The sequence below is a fragment of the Trachypithecus francoisi genome, unplaced genomic scaffold (assembly GCF_009764315.1).
Source record: "Trachypithecus francoisi isolate TF-2019V2 unplaced genomic scaffold, Tfra_2.0 Lachesis_group4, whole genome shotgun sequence".
NCBI lineage: Eukaryota > Metazoa > Chordata > Mammalia > Primates > Cercopithecidae > Trachypithecus > Trachypithecus francoisi.
Window position 1 is genome coordinate 26605557 of NW_022681469.1, and position 19338 is coordinate 26624894.

General features: G+C 48.1%; 1 protein-coding gene across 2 annotated transcripts in view; it reads left to right on the plus strand.

Annotated features, from left to right (window-relative positions):
- Positions 1-19338, plus strand: part of PLXNA4 (plexin A4) — a 526156-nt gene that overhangs the window by 312698 nt on the left and 194120 nt on the right. The window lies entirely within an intron of this gene.

Consider the following 19338-nt stretch of genomic DNA (forward strand, 5'->3'; position numbering starts at 1 on the left):
AGACAATAAAGCACAGCCCTCTCCATATGACTTCCCATTTCTACACCTGTGTTGAGCAAGTATGAATGTGCACAACACAGGTATATGTGTGCTGCTTTAGACATGTATTTCTGTGCATGCATCTGAGTATTCATGTGCACAATTTTATGTGCTTCCACAGCCACGGGGCATGTGTGAACATGGGAAGTGTATATGAACATGCACGTACATGTGACCATTGCCGGTTTTTATTTGCACATCACCCACAGCTGCACACATGCACAGGTATCTATAGCACATTTGCAAGCGTCCATTCTATTTTTGTTCATGCCACTTTCCCTGCCTTTATGGGGGAGAAATTGTTGAATGTTGGCAATGCAATAAAGAGAAACTGATTTCAATGGAATGTTCCTTTGCCCTGCAGACACATTGCCACCGCTTTTATGCAGCACATTACACTGTGGTGAAATTTAGTTAATTTTATGGTTTGTTATTACAACAGCAGAGTGGATTGAGAGAGGCAGCTTTTGTTGGCTCCAAGTTCCAGATTTCCTGGGTGTGATGGGAGTGAACAGAGCAGGAAGCTAGAAGTGGTAGGAAACAAAGTCCACGCAGAAGCAGAGTGACTGTTTCAAGTGCCTTTTAACTACAAGAGTTAGTTAATTAGTCAGCAGAGGCTTGGCTGCTACCCTCATGGAGTGGATAATTTGGTCAAGGGCATCAGAGGAACATTCACAGAACAATGAGAAAGCAACCAGTTGCTCAAGTGTTTTTGCTGAAAAGTAAGATGTTTTGGTAAAGAGAGCTTTGCAGCCTGAATGTTCTGTGTTCAAATCCCAGCTTTGCTAGTGATTCGCTCCTTTGTCTCTGAACTTAGCTTCTACGTGTATAGAGTGGCGGGTAGTGGTGGCCACCCTCTGAAGTTCTGGAACCAAGCACCTAGCACATAGTAGATGCTCTGTAAGTGCTCCTTCCTCATCTCCCTTGTTGCATAGGAAAACTCTTCTGTTCTGCAATATCTGTAGAGGAGAGAGAAAGGCAAAGCAGGTGGGGTTTTGAGATCAGGCTAAGTACCAAGTGGGAAGAGGTTATGGATGCACATAATAGTACCCATAATTTCTGAAACCCCATATCAGGATATACAATGTGAACACTTTGGAAGGACTACTCTGGAAAAACCAGGACAAAGATGTGTGTTGCCTGGATCAGATGCTCAGCACCTTGACTCGGGATGTGACTAAAACCCATTAGCTCATTAGGAGTTAAGCCATCAGTCACTGAATGAAGCAAAGCTATTAACATTCTTATTTATACTACTAATGAAGCTAATTAAATCTTAAATCCAGAAACAGAGTTGGTGTGGACTAGAATACTTAGAGAGCAGAAGCTGTTTCCCAAAGAACATGGCTTTCCTTGTTATTCTTCTCAGCTGGGGCCTTGAATCTTGCCATACATGGTAGGGCAAGCAGATGACAGAGAATATGTCAGCTCTGCTATCATTCCTCTAAGTTCTGGCAACTTCTTTCTCAGACTGGGAGGCTGTTCATCTCTCTACTGATGGTTCCTTCATTCTCAGCATACAGTAGCCCAGCAACTCTGGTGGTCTTGCCAAATGGCATGTGCTGGTTGGGGGAGACCACCAGCAGGCACCCACTTCCCTCCTAGAATTGGAAAAAAGTTTTGAGACAAGGTGGCAACACAGAGGACAGACCTGCAGATCCAGGCACATGAGTCAGCTTTAGTTCTTCATTGAGTCAGTCTCTCATCTTTGGTAATGTGTTCTCTGGAAGTCTCCTTGATTTTTCCTGTCTTCGAAGACCTCTAGGAGCATGGAGATGCCATGAACTCATACTCACTGATGGCTTGAATAAGAACAAACAATGATATCTTTGTTTCTTGAGTAGAAACTCATTATTTCATGGATAATGTTAGAACTCATCCATTTAATATAGGATGACCTTGAGCTTTAAAGCTGAAAACCGGGGGGGGGGGGGGGGGGGGGGTTCTGTTTTGGCCCAGGGAGCCCCAGAATGAAAATTCTTGAAAATTAGCAAACAAGGCTGACTCATTGAAGGGGAATGAACTCTTGTGATTTGGGGCAGTGGGAAGAGGAGGTAGGGCTTGGGAACAAACAACCTCTGACAGAGAACACAGGCTTCTGAGTCATATCATTATAGAATAGTTAGATTTTAGCAGCCATTAAACCATACCCCTTATTACAGAAAAGGGACACTGTTTATTTAGTGTCCTCCCTCCAGAATCAAAATGTTCATATTGTTCATCATCCCTAGAATCCTAACTTCTGATATAGCTCATGAGCCCTATGACGGTTGCTGTACGAAACTGTTCGGCTATGAAGACTACGCTTAGAGAATAAAGTGTTGGGAGTCACTAAACAATAGATTTGAGTGAAATACAAACAATATATTTCGTACAAAGGTGATAAATGGTCAAAAGATTAAGGAACAACAAGTTTGACTTCACAATACAGTTATGCCAAATATAAATTTTTTAAAAATTATTTGAAAGCAGTCAGGATTTTCACAGAGCTTAGAGTCATCATCCAAATATTAACCTGTCAATGTAGATAGGCTGACATTCTCAGTAATTGAAAGAACAGCAAAAGCAACTTACAGTCCTGCATTTTGAATGAAAGTGTTTGATCATCTTCTGGTTAGACCCTGGGGATAGTCTTCTGTTATGGTGCCATTCAATGCCAATGTTCTGGGCACTGGGTGGTGAGGTGCCTGAGGGCAGGTTGGTAGAAATATAAGGAAAAACGTTTCATCGCTAGTCCAACTATTATCCACAAGAATGGGAGAAGGGCGTTAGAGGCCACCATTCTCCCTCGTTGTTTAACCCATGAAGTTCAGTCCTGATTCTGGCCCAGATACCATATGCCGGCCCTGAATTGTGACTTCCTCATTGTTTGCAATCACCACAGAATCTGCAGTGTCTCTTTCTAGAGTAAGAAAAACGTCTCAGCTGGGCACCTGTAAGCCGGGCACCTGTAATCCCAGCGCTTTGGGAGGCTGAGGAGGGAAGTTCTCTTAAGGCCAGGAGTTTGAGACCAGCCTGGGCAACATAGTGAGATACCATCTCTACGAAAAATAAAAAATTAACTGGGTGTAGTGGTGCATGCCTGTGGTCCCAGCTACTTGGGAGGCTGAGGCAGGAGGATCATGTGAGCCTGGGAGGTTGAGGCTGCAGTGAACTGTGACTGGGCCACTGCACTCCAGCCTGGGAAACAAAGTGAGACCCTGTTTCAAAAAAAAAAAAAGAAGGAAGGAAGGAAAGAAAGAGAGAAAGGAAAAGCGAAAAGAAAAGAAATCTGAAATCTTATAAAGCAGCAGGAGACACCTCTGTTTGAACATAATCATGAGACTTCTCTGTGCAGAAACATGACTATTTCCCCCTCCCTACAGCTTCTGTATTTTACACTGGGCTACAGAGTTCCATTAAGGAGATTACATATAGTGTAAAACAAAGAAGTTACAGATGTTATAAAATCATCACAATTGTTAAACACATTTAATAAGCATAACAACAGCAGCTATGTATGTGTACAAAACACTGCTTTGTTCAAAGGACATTATAGACAGGGAGAATTAGGTCTTCCAGGACCCTGGAGAAGAAGGTAAGTTCTCCCTGTGTTGAAAGAAGAGAAAAAAATCAGCAGGGCCAGTGGTTGGAATGACTCCCTCCCGCTCAAAGCGTTGCTGGCAGTGTTTATAAGACAAGGCCCGTGACAAAGCTTTGGAAGTGTCTTATCCCCACAGGACCCTTGGGAATTGGGGCCTGGAGCTGATTTTCCTCACAGAAGGGGAACGATGTCTCTTTCTCAGGGCTGTCTCCTGGGGTGCCCCAAACCTTAACTCTCATCTTTTGGCAGCCCTGCCTTCTGGTAGAAACACCCCTCCAAACCCAGACACCTCCTGGATTGCACCCCACAGTGGCTGCGTTCCTCCAGCAGCTGAGAAGTGGGCACAATTAAGAGCACCATTGCAGCTCCCAGTGGGACTGTCAGCAGCAGCAGGCACCTGGGAGGAGGCCCAGGTGCCTCCCGTCGCACTTCCCCTGGCGCTGGCCCTGGCCTAGGTTACTCATGGTTGCTTGGTGCTAGTTACTACCTTCCCACCTCCCCACCTCCCTCTTTCTCCTCCTGGCTGAAGATGCATGGGAGCTCCAGCTCAGAGCTGGGAGCAGGTGTGGCATGGCGGAGAGCTGGGAGAGCCCATTATTACTCTGCACACATGTGCCAAATTGTCACTGGGTGGCAGTCCCTTAACAAGTCCCAGTTCCGGAGACTTCTTCCCACAAACCCCCCACTAACCATGCCCAGGGATGGCCGCTGCAGGGCAACAAGTTGATGGGGAGGAGTCAGAGAGCTGCTATCTCAGTTTCCGACCACAGCATCGGAAACCAGGAATGTCCTTTTGAGCACATCTCATCCAATGACTTTTAAATTGCGGGGTGAGACCCATTAATGTGTCATGAAAGCAGTTTAGTGGGTTGTAAACAGCATTTTATTTTAGAGTGAGTGAGAGAGAACAAGAAAGAGAGAGAAGGGAAAATATCAGAGTTCATGTCATAGATAAGTGGAATTTTACTTCTGTTGTCTATAAACATGGATGTCCTGTCTTTTTTTTTTTTGGGAGACAGGGTCTTACTCTGTCGCTCATGCTAGAGTGCAGTGGCATGATCATGGCTCACTGCAGCCTCCAGCTCCTGGGCTTAAGCGATCCTTCTACTGTAGACTTCTGAGTAGCTTGGACTACAGGCCCTTGCCATCACACCTGGCTAATTTTTGTATTCTTTTTTTTAGGAAGTGGAGTCTCACTATGTTGACAGGCTGGTCTTGAACTTCTGGCCTCAAGCAGTCCTCCTGCCTTGGCCTCCCAAAATGCTGAGATTATAGGCATGAGCCACCACACCCAGCCCATAGAATAATACTGGAATAAATTATTCCCGTGAGGAATTTAGGAATCCCAGTCCCTCAGATAAGATTTTGGCCAACTTCCCATAGATAATTCCTGCCCTTCCCACTGGCTTCCCTAGCTCACACCCTCTCAGCCAGCCGGGACAAGGCTCAAGTTAAACAAGACCTGGTAGAGATGTTCTTGCTTGCAAACATAGCTGTGAAGACCAGTAGTCAAAAAAGGACAGTAGGGGAGAAGAAACGTACTGATTTCAGGGTGGACAGGTCCCAGAAACACTATAGGAAAAGCCTGTGACCCTGGTAGTGCATTGCCCAAAATTTCAACTGAAACAATGTCCATTCCCTGGCCTAAATGTCTCAGGCTTCTTTCCACACTCAAAGTGGGCACCATGGGTTCCTTCCACTCCCTTTACAGGTACGAGAAGGCAGAGGAAAGAGGCAGAATTCCAGATGGCTTCAGAATGTTCCCTTAGTGAACAATGACTTTATTGTTAATGAAATGTGGGTGTTTGAAGGGAATTCAGAAGTCGTGTATTCAGAGTCTGCATTTTACATTGACGATATACACATTGTCCATGAAAGTTCAGTGCCTTGCCAAAGGTTGCCCAGATGCCTGTAGCTCAGCAGGGTCTAGGACCCAGATCTCAACACTCAAGAGCCCCTTCCACTTTCTCACGGATGCATACATGTCTCTAGCCACAGCAGTGGCTGTAGAATGGGGAGGACGGGAGCAAGAGTCCCCATCCTATAGAGCCCTCCCTGTACCTCACAGGGCACACTAGTTCTGCCCATCACCTCTTTCAACCATGGTGCTTGGGACATGTGAGACAGAGAGCTGGTGCTTTGGGATCCCTGGAAAGGTGGCCTGGAAGGAAAGCCCGAGAGCAATAGCCACCATTATAATTATTATGAGAAAAATACTGTACACTTGAGGTTATTATTAGATGCAACGGCTGAGTGAGCTGTTCACTTGGACCTAATAGAAAATTGCTCCTGACCACTCCCCATAACCACAGGATCTGGAGGAAAGCGATTGACAGAGATGCTGTCACCTTCCCTGGGAATTGACATGGGCAAGCCTCAGACCTGATGCCCCAGGTCCCTGAGCAGCAGACCCGTGTGTCTTGCTCCTTCCTGGGCCGGTGGCTCTGAGTGGGAAGAGTGGGTAGAGGTTGCAGAACAGGCTGCAGGCCCTGATTACCCTTAGTAGAGGCAAACTCTCTGTCCTTGGCAAAGGTGAGGCTGTGTGCAGCCGTGTTTCAGCCCCTCTGCCAGCCCCAGCTGGCAAGGTTCAGGGGCCAAGGCAGAGAGAGGTTCCCATATCCATCTTCCTCCCGCTCTCAGCTGAGCCCATTAGGAATGTATCGCTGCCTCCTGATTGCTCTTCTGTGCTATTAATTTGTGGTTGTATTAATTCCTGCTGTTATTATACAGCTAGGTGATGCAGAACAAAGCTGCTCATTAACATGGCGGAAGAGTTGTTGCTACTGCCAGGGTTGAGCGGCCCCTCCCCGCTGTCCCATCCCACCCTCACTCTCGGAATAGTCTTGACATGAATGGAGCCCTGAATCTTGAAAAATGACTGGCAGGCTTGGAAGTCAAAGGTGACCAGGGAGGTTACAGTAAAAGAAGTAACTTTGCTTTGTTACTGCCCTTGGTCAGCCTTCTTTATTTAGAAAAACATATTTATTCTGCTCGTAAGCAGCACCTATAACCCCTAATGACAGGTGTTGCTTTTGTGATAAGTAGGGATACATGGTACACATTCACCAGGTGACTGCCAGGGTCAGTGGTGTTGTCTGTGACCTTGGACATGTCCATCCTTGTGAGTCCAGTAGATTCAAGATCAAACCCATAGTGCAGCTGGGACACTCAGCCATTGACCAGCCATGTCATTTTCCTAAGAGTTCCCATTTGGGCCACTTCCCTCCTACAACCAGATGCAGGCACAGTTGGGGGTTGGGAAGGATCCCCAGTACAATGCCCTGGCTTGGCCAATTTCTTTACATTTTCACATTTTAAAGTGTGCTGTAAAGAAGTACTCAGGAATCCTACAGGACAGAAGACGAGTTTTATTTTTAATGCTTGAGGACCTTTTCCGCCCTATCTCTGTTTCTGTCCCTTCTGGATCACTCACTGGTGATCAGGTTATATTTCACTCTGAGTGATTCTGATGGTTACTCTGCCACCGTGAGCAACCGATTAAGTCACTGCTGGTATCCCAGAGGTCTCCTGATGTAAGGTGGCCAGCACTGCGAGGGACTCTCCCTCCAGCTCCAGCTTCTTCCCACCATGTCCCTACTCAGCTTCAGCCAAACTGAGCACCTCACTGCCACCACACAATCCAGGTCCTTCCCACCTGTGCGGCTCTGCACAGGCTGTGCCTTAAACTAGTCTGTTCCCTCTCTGTTCCATCTTCAGAATGCCCACTCATTCCCTAGAAACCAGCCCAGGGAAATCTGCCCTGTGCTCCTCCCTTTGCCTCCTGCATGTCCATGGCACCTTCTGGTTTCAGCCCGCTCTCAACACACAATGGAGAGCACGCTTCTAAAGAGTTAAGGTCTCTCAGACGTGATATGTGGTGCCCAGGACAGCACCTGGCTTCCTCTAAGCTCAAAAAATACCTGTTACTAAATGATGGAATCCTCCCTATTTTGTAACCAGAAAATCTTAATCACGGGGCTCAGAATGACCAGGCCTAGGTCAGCAGATAAAGATTCAGTGGCAGCAGGACTAGAACTCAGGAGCCTTCATTTCTTTGTGGGCCCCCACGAGTCGTCAGTATCACCAGATTTCCCGAGGGCCTCCGGAGACTAGGAGTCAACCTGTTTGTTTCCTCTTTGTTCTTATATCCCTTCAGAATGACTGGCACAAAGGACTTGTGAGTTATTATTTTGATAATTTAAAGAAATCCAAAGGAGCTGGAGGCCCATGATGCAGATGAAGAAAAGCAGCTGGAACTGGCTGCTGGCTCTCAGGCAGTGCAGCCACAATTAAGGCTGATGCTTAATCAATTCTCCCTGGTTTCTGCACAGGCAGTGTGTGACAACCGCTGGACCCCTGGGGCCCTGGCAGGCACAGGGCTGAGCACCCTTGGGCAGAGTCCTGGGGGGCACAAAGAGGAGGCACCCACTCTCTTCCTGTAAAAACGGGGAAACACACATATAAAGATATAAAAATTCCTTCCAAGAGCCAGAGACAGGGAGAGGGCGAGCATTCCCAGAGATGACAGGGAGACCCCAGAGCAGTCTGGGGTGAGTGCTAGAAGGGTAAGGCTGGAGCTGGAATCAAGAGACAGATTGCACCTACAGGAAGGTGTGCAGTGGGGGCATTTGGACTTTTCCTAGAGATTTCTTTTATGGGCTGACACAAAGATGTCCTTTGGGTAGCAGTTCCCAAACTTGGGGGTGCATCCACATCACCTGGAGTGCTCCTTGAAGCACAGATGGTTGAGCTCCACCCCCAGATGTTCTGATCCAGTAGGTCTGGAGGGAGTCCGAGAATCTGCATTTTGAAAAAGTGATGTCGATGTGCCGGAACCACGGTTTGAGAACCACAGCCTCAGAACAAGCAAACCCAGCTTCCCCAGGAACCCAGACCTTGTGAACATGAGGCCAGATGGGGCATCCTTGGTGGCCGAGCCTTGAGAAGATGCCCCCTCCTCATCTTCAGTGGTCTCTCCCTCTTAGAGTTGCCATGAGCAGGACAGGAAATCATGCTTGCAGAGCACCTGTGGTACCTGGCAGAGGAAGTGATCAGTAGAGTACTGGGGACTCCTGGAGTGTGCACAGGTCTTTCTGATCCCACCTGGTTTGCCAGGGCCTGGAAATCCTGCAGGGCAACTCCTGGGCAGAGACCAAGCCCATGCTCTCCTGCTCTGCTTTCCAGTTTCGCCACCATGACGTCCTCTTTAAGGAGTGATTACCCTTTATTTCTCCAAGGTGAGGAATCTGTTGAACCTCATGGCCCTGGTCATAATTGCTCCCAGAGTCAACAGTCCAGGCCCTCTGATTCTTGCATCTGATTCCGCTGGAATAGAGGTGGTAGAGGTGTGGGGCAGGGGCAGGGGCAGGAGGCCCCCCTGCTCCTGTTAGCCCCAGGCATCGTGCACAGAATGCCCTTTTTGTCCAGCCCTCCTCCAAGCCCATGTGCCTCAGTGATGTCACAGTGGAGACTTGGTAGGAGGAAGACCGTGGGGTGGGGGAGGGTGACACAGGCCGAGAAGATCAGAAATGCAGCTGAGAAGGTGGCTCAAAATAGCTCATGGAGAACAGGCTTCTGCTTGACAGGCTGACGAGGATGTGCCTGGAGCCAACACTCCTCTTTGAATGCTCTGTCTCCTTCTAATTATGGATCTGTCAGGAGGAAGAGAAGCCAGTGCCCGCCCGACCCAGTGACCCCTTCCCTTAACGTGGAAACAGGGAGGCAATGCTCAGTCCCCATTAACAGGGTCAGATGCCTAAAGGAAAATGGGCTGCCAGAGTGGAACTGGGAAGACAGTTCAAAGGCAGTGCTCTGTCCATCCAGCCACTCTTTCCATGGGGACTGGAAGTTCTCTTTGCACCCTGCCACTGGTTTCCTTCTAGATGTGCAGAGGAGCTCACCTGTGTCCCCACACAGGGCGACTCTTCCTCTTCTCAAGGACCAATGGGAAGGACTGGAACCTTCTCCTCATCCAGCGATGGGGGAGGAGGCTGGTGGAGGGAGGACTTGCTGAAAATCTCTCTGCCACTGAGACTGGCTTCATGTCCCTTCTTCATACACGGGGCACAATGGACCATGTGCTCTGCTCTGTTTTAGAGATTTGTTAACTCACATATGAAGAATTTTATGAAAGGATTTCAATTTGATATACTTTGATGAATAAATCATACAGGATCCAGATGTGACCTTCCTCACACAGTATTCACCTCTGTGTTCAAGGACCCAGGGCATAGCAGAACCTTGATGCATATTTTGCATGGGGTGTTATAAGGGTGACAAATGAAATTCACTCAGAGGACCTAGCTTCCAGGCAGACAAGTTATATATGGATCTTATTCTGGAGGAAGAACCTGCCGCTTCAGAAGGTTTGGGGGTAGGGGTGAGAATGGGAGACGCCATATGTTATATAATTTTGTAACAAGCAATTATGACCTTCCCTGAACCTTCGAGTTAAAGTTTATCTTTAAAAATCTATGTATTTAATCTTAATTTTCACAAGTAACCTATTTCTCAGTACTTCTGACCCTTAGATGGCAGCCTCCCCTGGAAATGTCAAATTATGGGATGCTCTAGGCATGAGCAGACCCAAGGGACCATCTTTGGATGGTGGACTCAGAGCCTGGGGTTACAAAGCTGCCCACCTTCCCTCCCTTCCTCCCCCTCCCCCCTCTTTTTTGGCTTCCTTTTCTCCCTTTTTCCTTTCTTCCTTTCCCGTCTCTCACTCTCTCCTTCTTTTCCTTCTCACATTTCTTTCTCACTCCTTTCTTCCTACCCTCCCTCCTTTCTTCTCTCCCTCCCTCTTTTCCTCCTTCCTCTCTTCTCTCTTTTTCTTCCTTCCCTCCCTCCTTCCCTTCCTTCCTTTCTCACTCTGTTTCTCCTTTCCTCCTTCCCTCCTTTCCTCCTTCTTTCTCTCCCTTTCTTTCCTCTCTCCCTCCCTCCTTCTTTCCCCATTCTCTTCCTGCCACAACACTTAACTGAGTACCAGCTCTGAGCCAGGCACGGGGCACAGACACTGTGAGGAGTGAGACAGACATGACTCCTGCCTTTAGGGAGGTTCTAGTTTCTATTGGGGGAAACACACACTAAATAAACAGCTATAACTTCAGGTTGTGTTATTGAAAAAAAAAAAAAGATAACACTGGGTAAGGGCACAGAGATGTGTTAGAGGAATGGGAACCATCGGCACTGGGAGTCAGGGAAGGCCTCTCTGAGATGCCATGGGAGTGCGAGGCCTGCGGGAAGTGAGGGGGCAGCCTTGCGAGGTTCTCTAGGAGAGCATGTGAGTGGGCAGAACAGCCCTGATGCAGGGGCTGGCAGAGGAGGCACAGTGAGAAGGCAAAGGTGGGGGTGGGCAGGAAATGAGCAGAGGCAAGAGTAGGATAGAGACAGGGCCAGACCATGCAGGCCACGGGAGCACCAAGGGTCACCATTCAAGGGCATCAGGGCATCTGATTCCACGTGGATTCTACCAAAACCCAGGAACAATAGGATGGTGTGTATGTGTGTCTTCATTTATTTATGTACATAAAGAGATTTGTTGTAAAGAATTGGCTCACAGGATTATGGAGACTGGGAAGTTCCCTGATTTGGAGTTGGCAAGGTGAGGAGCCAGGGACGTCAATGGTGTGAGTTCCAGCCTGAGTCCAAGTTCAAGGCAGAAGAAGACCAACGTCCCTACTGGAAGACAGGCAGGCAGAGTTAGAGAATTCTCCCTTCCTCTACCTTTTTATTCTATTTGGGCCCTCAGTGAATTGGTAGAGGCCCACCCTCACTGGGAAGGCAGTCTGCTGCACTCCTCCAGCCACTCAAATGTGCATCTCATCTGAAAGACCTTCACAGGTGCACTCAGAATAACATTTAGCCAGCTATCTGGGCACCCTGCGGCCCAGTCAGGTTGACACATAGGATTAAGGATCACACAAGGTCTGTACAGCGGGTAGGAAGGGCTACTGTGTCCTGGCTGTCAGCTGTGTTGGAATCCACTGCCTGGTGGGCCAGGGGCCCTGCAAGGTCCATGCCCACCCTCCCCTTTACATGGTTCCCTGTAGTGCCAAGAATGACCCACTGGGCTTGCGTGTGTCACTTTCCTAGGGTTGCTATAATACAACACTGTAAAATGGGTGGCTTGGGGCATTAGGAGTTTATTCTCTCGCAGTCCTGGAGGCTAGAAGTCTGAAATTAAGGTGTCAGCAGGGCCATGTTCCTTGAGACTCCGTGTAGAACCCTTCCTTGCCTCTCCTTTGTGCTGGTAGTGGCCAGCCATCCTTGGCTTGCAGCTTCATCACTCCAGTCTCTGCCTCCATCACTACATGGCATTTTCCTCTTCTGTCTCCATTGCCACATGGCATTTTCCTCTTCTTTTAAGGACACCAGTGATACGGTGTAGACTCCACACTAATCAATTCCTCTTATCTTGATTATTTCTGCAAATATTCTATTTCCAAATCAAGTCACATTCACAGGCACTGGGGCATAGGATCTCAGCATATCTATTCAGGGGACACAGTTCAACCTGCAACAACTATTTTTCTGAGATGCCCTTGGGTGCTAGAGACTTGTCCAGAGGGGCCCTGATTATTCAAATGGCAAGAATTCTACTCTTGCCTTTCAGCTATTAACAAACTCACTAATTGTGGATGGCCCTGTATCCAGAAGCTTCTTCAAAGCTCTGAGGCATCCTCATTCACACCCCAGGTCCAGGGGAACTGTTAGGCACCCTAGAAGCCACTTGAGAGTTGGGTGGTAAAATTTGAGCCACAGAATGAGGATTTATTTTTTTTTCTGAACCAAGCTAACAGTTACCCAGAAGAATAAACCAGTATGAGGAGCCCGGAGGTGAAGGCAGCTGGAGGCAAGTGTCCGACGCGCTACAAGATTCTGGTGGTGGTTTGTCAGCCAGAGGATGCTGCCAAAATTCCATCTGGAGAAGAGGAGGCTGCTCTCCTCTGTTTTGTGCTTTTCAGGGGGCTTGTGTTCTTGATTTTAATCATTGTGGATTCTGCATTCTATAACCCATTACCCAACACTCAGATACCTTTCCAGACACCTGTATTTTATACTGTATTTTGTCGAAATTCAGTTGTCATCCCGTTTCTGATGTCCCTACCTTTCTGCAGCATGCAGAGAATCCTAGAATAAACTCTGGCCTCAGGCATCACTGCCATTCACCCTAGGGAAAGGATGTTTAATCTGCAAAATTATTTTAAACTTATCTGAAGAGGCTCTCCAATGCTTAGCCTTTTTAATAGCCGACTCTCATTCCCTTCCCAATGCAAAGAAGAGGGAGATTTATTCTGGCCAGTTTATCCCAAGTAAATCTTGGGTATCTCAATTTTACATTTTAACGAGAAACAAGCACTTTATAATAGCTGCTCAGATTAAACTCCAACATACTCTCAAACCATTAACCTGAAGGAACTGTAACGATAAATTAAACATATTAATGAAGCTGTATTACAAGCTCAAAATGTGTTAGGTAAATTGTAGCATTATTAACAACCAACTTGACTTCTCACAATCTATCATTGGGGGGAAAATGAACTGAAACAGTGATTACATGACATGCAAACTCTGCCACAATAAATAAACACAAAAATGTTTGTTACTGGGAAATGCAAATCTGCTGGGTCATTTTCATGGGAGTGTCAAACCTGGCAGATCTTTTACATTTGTCTCTTTTTCCTCTCTCATTCTCCCTTCACTCCTGTCTGCTTTCTCTTCTTCTTCCCTTCTCATTCATTCCCTTCACTTTCTTGGAAGGATCTTGGCACCCGGTTTTGGGTTCACTGGTCAATATCCTTGTCTGCAGGTCTCTGCTAAGTTTTTAGATAGAGCCTGATTTTTGTAAACAGGATAAATTGCTCCAGGGCCCTCCTTACCCACTGTTTGCCTGTCTCTGATGATCCCTGCCTAGCTCAGTATGGTCCAGGACCATCTCCATCCTTAGGCTTATTTTGTGATGATTTGTAGCCAAATTAGTTGGCACCTCATGTAGAATTGCATCATTTCTGCTTGGAGGAGCCACAGAGACATGAGGCCCTCACTTCCACACAAGGAAGCTGAGGCACAGAGGGTGGTGTATCTTTCCTGCAGCCACCCAGATACTTACACAGTGAGAAAAAGAAATCAAACCTGCAGGTCTTCTCCACATGACAGATCTGTACATTATATCACAGATTTCTCAATCTTGGGTTCAGATTGTTTTGCAGAACCTGGAAGCATGGCTATAGTCTAAGGACAGTCAACATCATAGTGGCCTGGAAGTGGAACATTCACCCTTGGCCTGGGAGAGTCTTGTCAGAAGACTCCCTGGCATGGTAACACCTTGCACAGCACAGCCATGAAGTAGGAGGAAGACCTAGTAGACCTATTTTGGAGGGAGAGTGCCTAGAATTGTCCTGAGATATTTTAGGTAGATCCAGGTCAGGCCTCCTGGGTTGGGGTTTTGTTGTTGAAGGCTTTGTTTTTACCACTTTCTCTTAGGCTGTAGAGGTAATAATGCCTAACTCCTCAGATCACTCGAAGGATTAGATGAGATGATGCAAGTACAATCCACTTTGTAAAATGAAAACCTAATGGACTGTGTAGCCTCATGGCTGTTACTACTGGCACATCAACACACCCATGTCTCTCAGTCCTTCGGTCTCCTGTGCCCACCAGGGTATCTGTTTAGTTTCATGAATCATCTGCTGGCACCCAGCAATGCACATGTACAGGTGATTGAAGGTCTGGTGGTGGGGAGAGGGCAAAAGGGAAGACAGGCTGGACAAGGTGAACTCATGGGGATCACAGTTCAGTGGTCACCTGAGTTATGAGTCTCTCCCCCAACAGATCTTTTCCCTCTGTGAATTTCCATTATGTCACCCAGTATATTTCATCTGTGCTAAAGGAGAATACACTGATACAAATGCGCACCACCCCTCCCCAACCCTTGTATTTCTGATGTTAAAGGCCTCTCTGGCTTACATTGCCTAGAGGGGACCCAGTGAGATAGTGGATCAACTGTCCTGTTTAAAATCTGAACAGATCTCTAAGTCACAGGAAGCTGAACCCCAGAACAGTGGTGTCCAAACCTGGTTTTGTGACATCCCTTTCTTCCTGAGCATCTCTGGTTGTTTCAAAGAGTGACCCAATGATCTCCTAAATTTCCAAAGCAAAATAAGTCACAGTAGTTTAAAAATACATACAGCACAGGAGGTGCTTAAGAAGAAGAGATGAGTGTCTCCAACTAAATGAGTGGTAGTGACAGAGCAACTCACCTCCTATGTGGCCAGGTACTTTTTGGGGTTTGAAACTAGAGAATGTTGAAATTGCACCAGGACATTTAGCCATGCTACCTTCTCGCTGTGTGGGATAAAGAATGGAGCCACAGCTTCTTAAAACCTGATGCGACATCTAGGAGACAGAGAGGAAAAAGGCAGTCCTTCTGGCTGGGCACAGAGGCTCACGCCGTAATCCCAACACTTTGGGAGTCCAAGGCGGGTAGATCACTTGAGGCCAGGAGTTCGAGACCATCCTGGCTAACATGGTGAAACCCTGCCTCTACTAAAATACAAAAAAAATTAGCCAGACATGGTGACACATGCCTGTAATCCCAGCTACTTGGGAGGGAGAGGCACAAGAATCACCTGAACCCAAGAACAGAGGCTGCAGTGAGCTGAGTTTGCACCATTGCTCTCCAGACTGAGTGACGGAGTGAGACTCTGTTTAAAAAAAAAAAAAAAAAAAGACAGCCCTTTTAGGGAAATTGAACTCTAGCCTTGGTCTATCTGGTTTCCAGACCCAATGGAAAGCGTGTCTCAGATCCGAGTGCCTGCATGCAAAGATTTCCAGATTTCTCTGGCACATTCCTTTTCCAACCCTTTTGCTTACCATGTTTATTTTTACTGTTCTTTTTTTTCTCACTACTATTCTACTGTAATCATGCCCAATTTGGTGATTGGGACAAAAAAGGCATGGAATCTGGGTTGTAACTTGCCCAGATACTCTGCTAGTTTCTGCCTTCTTCTAGGGGTAGAGTTTAGGACTTCCGATGCCTCCTCCTCCCCACACAGGCTTCCCTCCTCCCCAGAAACTCGGAACTCTCCTGGGAGGCTGGCCACCTCCCAGGCACACACCTCCCAGGCCTCATGTGCTGGCATACAGGCTCCCCAGCACATGCACCTTGGCCGTCTCCAAAGGGCCTCCTTTGTGCCCATCCCCACCCTCAACCACAGACACATCTTTAAAACCTTGTCTTGAATGTTCACTAGACTCTAACATGTGTCCACGTGTCCCCCAGGGCTCCCTCCTGCCTGGCTCTCTGCCTCCTGCAGGTCTGTCTGCTCATTGCGCCGACACAGCAAACACACATGGCGCACCAACATTTCAGCTCAGTGTTGCTTTGAACAAGGCCTTCCAGGGGATCAGAAACGTGGACAGCAGATGTCAGAGGTGACCCACCGTCTGCTGTTTATGGGAGTTGCTCATTCCCTGGGTCAGGGAATGTGTACAGAGACTGTCACAGCCGGTGCAATGAGCATCCAAGAGGTTGTCACTGGTATCTCCCTGGGAATTGGATCATGATTTTAAAAAAAGAAAAGAAAAGAAAAAAAAGCTTGCCTAGAACACAGACACGCTAGGGTAACTGTAGATCTTACGTTCACACACACCCTGGGCTTGACATGCTTGCCTTCAGCAGCTTGGCAGACAGAAAAATAAGTTTGTTTTCTGTGTGATCAGAGTTAACTTAACCAACCCCTGCCAAGCTCTTCTCTTTGTCAGGAGAAAGAGTTGGAGGGAGGTGAGGGCATGCAAGTAAGCGTGAGGGGGCGGCAGAGGTGAGAGCCAGGTGAGGAGAGACAGCCAGAGAAAAACAGTGGTGGGGAGCTGGCCGGTGAGTGTGGAACCAGGTGACGTGCCAGGCATCTGACAGCCGTCAAGGAAGGGCAGCTGGCAAGGGATTGCCAGGAACCGGAGGGCAAAAAAACAGGGAGATTTGGGGCAAAAAAGACAGAGTTGGTGGCTGGAACTTACTGGGGATGCCCTTGTGAGTCCTTCTTCAGGAGCAGTCATTCTCAAAGTTTGGGATGCATCCAGACCACCTGTAGAGCTTATTTAATATAGATTGCTGGCTTCACCCCTGGAGTTTCTGATTCTATAGGTCTGCACAAGGCTAGAGATTTGGCATTTCTAACAAGTTCCCAGATGCTGCTGGTCCGGAGCCCAAACTCTGAGAACCACTGCACTCAGGGAAGCCCAGCTGACTTGCTTTAAGCTCTTCCAATATGGCATCCACCAAGAGCACAACCTTTATTCATGGGAAAGGTCATTCAGTGCTTGGAGAAGCGCTGAGACCCTGCTCTCCGCTCTCCAGGCAGGAGGTAAGAAGTGAAAGCGGAATCTATGGTTCATAGGGTGTTGCGGGTTGAACTGTATCTCCCCAAAGGGGATGCTGAAGTCCCAACCTCTGATACCTGTGCATGTGACGTTATTTGTAAATAGGGTCTTTGCGGATGTGATCAAGTTAGGATGAAGGATGGGCCTTAATCCAGTGACTGGTGTCTTCATGAGAGAAAGGAATGGGAAATTTAGACAGAGTGACCCGGGCCATGTGAAGACAAAGGCAGAGATTGGAGTGAGCTAAGGAACAGCAAGCACTGCCAGCAGTCACTGGAGGTGGGAAGAGGCAATGAAGGATTCAGTCCTGCCAACCCCTTGATTCCAGACTTCTAATCTCCAGAGCTGTAACAGAATACATATCTGTTATTTTATGACACCCAGTTTGTGATCACCTGTTGTGGCACCCCCAGCAAATGAATACACTGGGTTTTCAGGGTTCGTTTGCGTTGCCATCTTAAAAGCACCCGGTATGACCACTGTGGGTAGGTCTTGTGTCATGCTGACTTTCAAGGGAGATGCCTGTTCTCTCCACATGTCTGTGGGTGCAGCTCTAGGTTGCTTGACTGTGGAGACGTTCACCAGGGGCAGTCCAACTCAGGTGTCTGAGAAGGCAGGGGTGGAGAGCATGGGAGAGGCGTGGAAGCATGGCACTGCCCTGCAGAACTCCAGCAGAGCCCCATGACTGGGAAGGAAGCAGGTGGAGAGCATAAGAGAGGTATGGAAGCATGGCGCTGCCCTGCACGGCTCCAGCAAAGCCCCATGGCTGGGAAGGCAGGGTGAGGCACTGTGCATTTCATGAGCTTACACCAAATAAAAGAAAGGTTAGGATGACGGGGAGGCAGTGTGAGAAAACCAGCTTCTAGAGCAGGCAGTCCGGTGATCTCAGAGCACCAGGAAATTAGCATAAGGAAACAGCAAAATGGTCCCTTAAGAATGCACGGCCGAAACTTCATGGTAGAGGAGTGCAGCTGCAATGTGTTTGAAGAGTAGGAAACAGGTGGAGAGAATTATAAATTACAAGGAACCCTGAGCACAGATCTAGGATGAAGCCCTCATCACAGCACCTGGAATATGCTAGTTTGCTATTGCTTAATTGGAGTTCCCTGGGGACTGCATGGGATTCACCAGTAGCACTTATTCAAAATGCACGTTCCTGGGCTCCACCTCAGCCACGTTGCGTGAGAGTCTCAGGGGACAGGGCCTGGGAAGCTGCATTTTCACAAGCTCTGCAGGGGTTTTATGCTAAGTCTGAAAACCATACAGCATGTGCTTAGTAAACCTTAGTAGGTTTCCCCCTTTCTAGATTAAATTAGGGGAAATAAGAATGGAAGAGAGAAGGTTTCAGAAGAGCCTTTCGATGGCTCTCCTCCATATCGCCTTGCCCAGGACCTCTCTATGTGGGCCACCTTGGGGTGCATGTGGACAGGCCTTCCCTTCCATGGTTAGACCAATCCAGACAAGCGCTGCCGGGCCAGGCATCACAGGACTGTAGTCACCCGACTGTCGCAGCACTGCCACCTGCTGGCTGCAAGAGAAAATGCAGAATTCAACAGCGAGTCCACGCTTGTTAAAGACCAGCTTCAGAACACACATGCAGACGCCCATGCACACACATATCTACATACACACCACCGAACAGAGCCCCTCCGACCCTGGCTAGACCACAGCAGCATCTGTGATTTCACCTGTGTAACAACTACAGATGCATTCGATTTCTCCCTTCAGGGACAGATGAGATTGGAGTGGGGGAGAAGAATTGGAAAAAAAAAAAAAAAAAAAAAAAGTGCATGATGATCACCAGAGGCTCTGAAAAGACTTCCTCTTCCCTCCTTCCTTCCTGTTTTCCGGTAAACACAGGAGGTAAAGATGTTGTGCAGTTGTGGAAACGCTCACTCTGCAGGGGGTAGGGAGGGAGAGTCCCGCAGCTGAGGCATCCTTTGGCTCCCAGCCCTGGGGAAGGAGAGAGAAAGGAGGGAGGTGAGGGAGGGAGCCAGGAGGCTGGAGAAGCCGACCCTGCCCCAGCTCAGCGCTCCCAAGTGTCCAAAGCAAGTGAGCACATACTGATATCATCCCCTTTCCTCGATACTCTGGGTTCTGGGCAGTATTGTGCTCTTTTATGCCTCAGTTTCCCCTTTAGTGAGCCGATGGGGCTGCCAGAGGGTCAGACCCAGGTGTGATCTCTGGTGCTCAGAAGAGTGAGAGTGTCCACATGAATCACCTCTCTGGCTAGGAAGGGCTCCAACTCCCTCCCCCTGCAACCAGAGCCCTGAGAGGCATGCTGCCCCTCCCTCTCCGCTCCAGTCCCCCTGCCTGCAGGCCTGCTTGTTGTGTGGGAT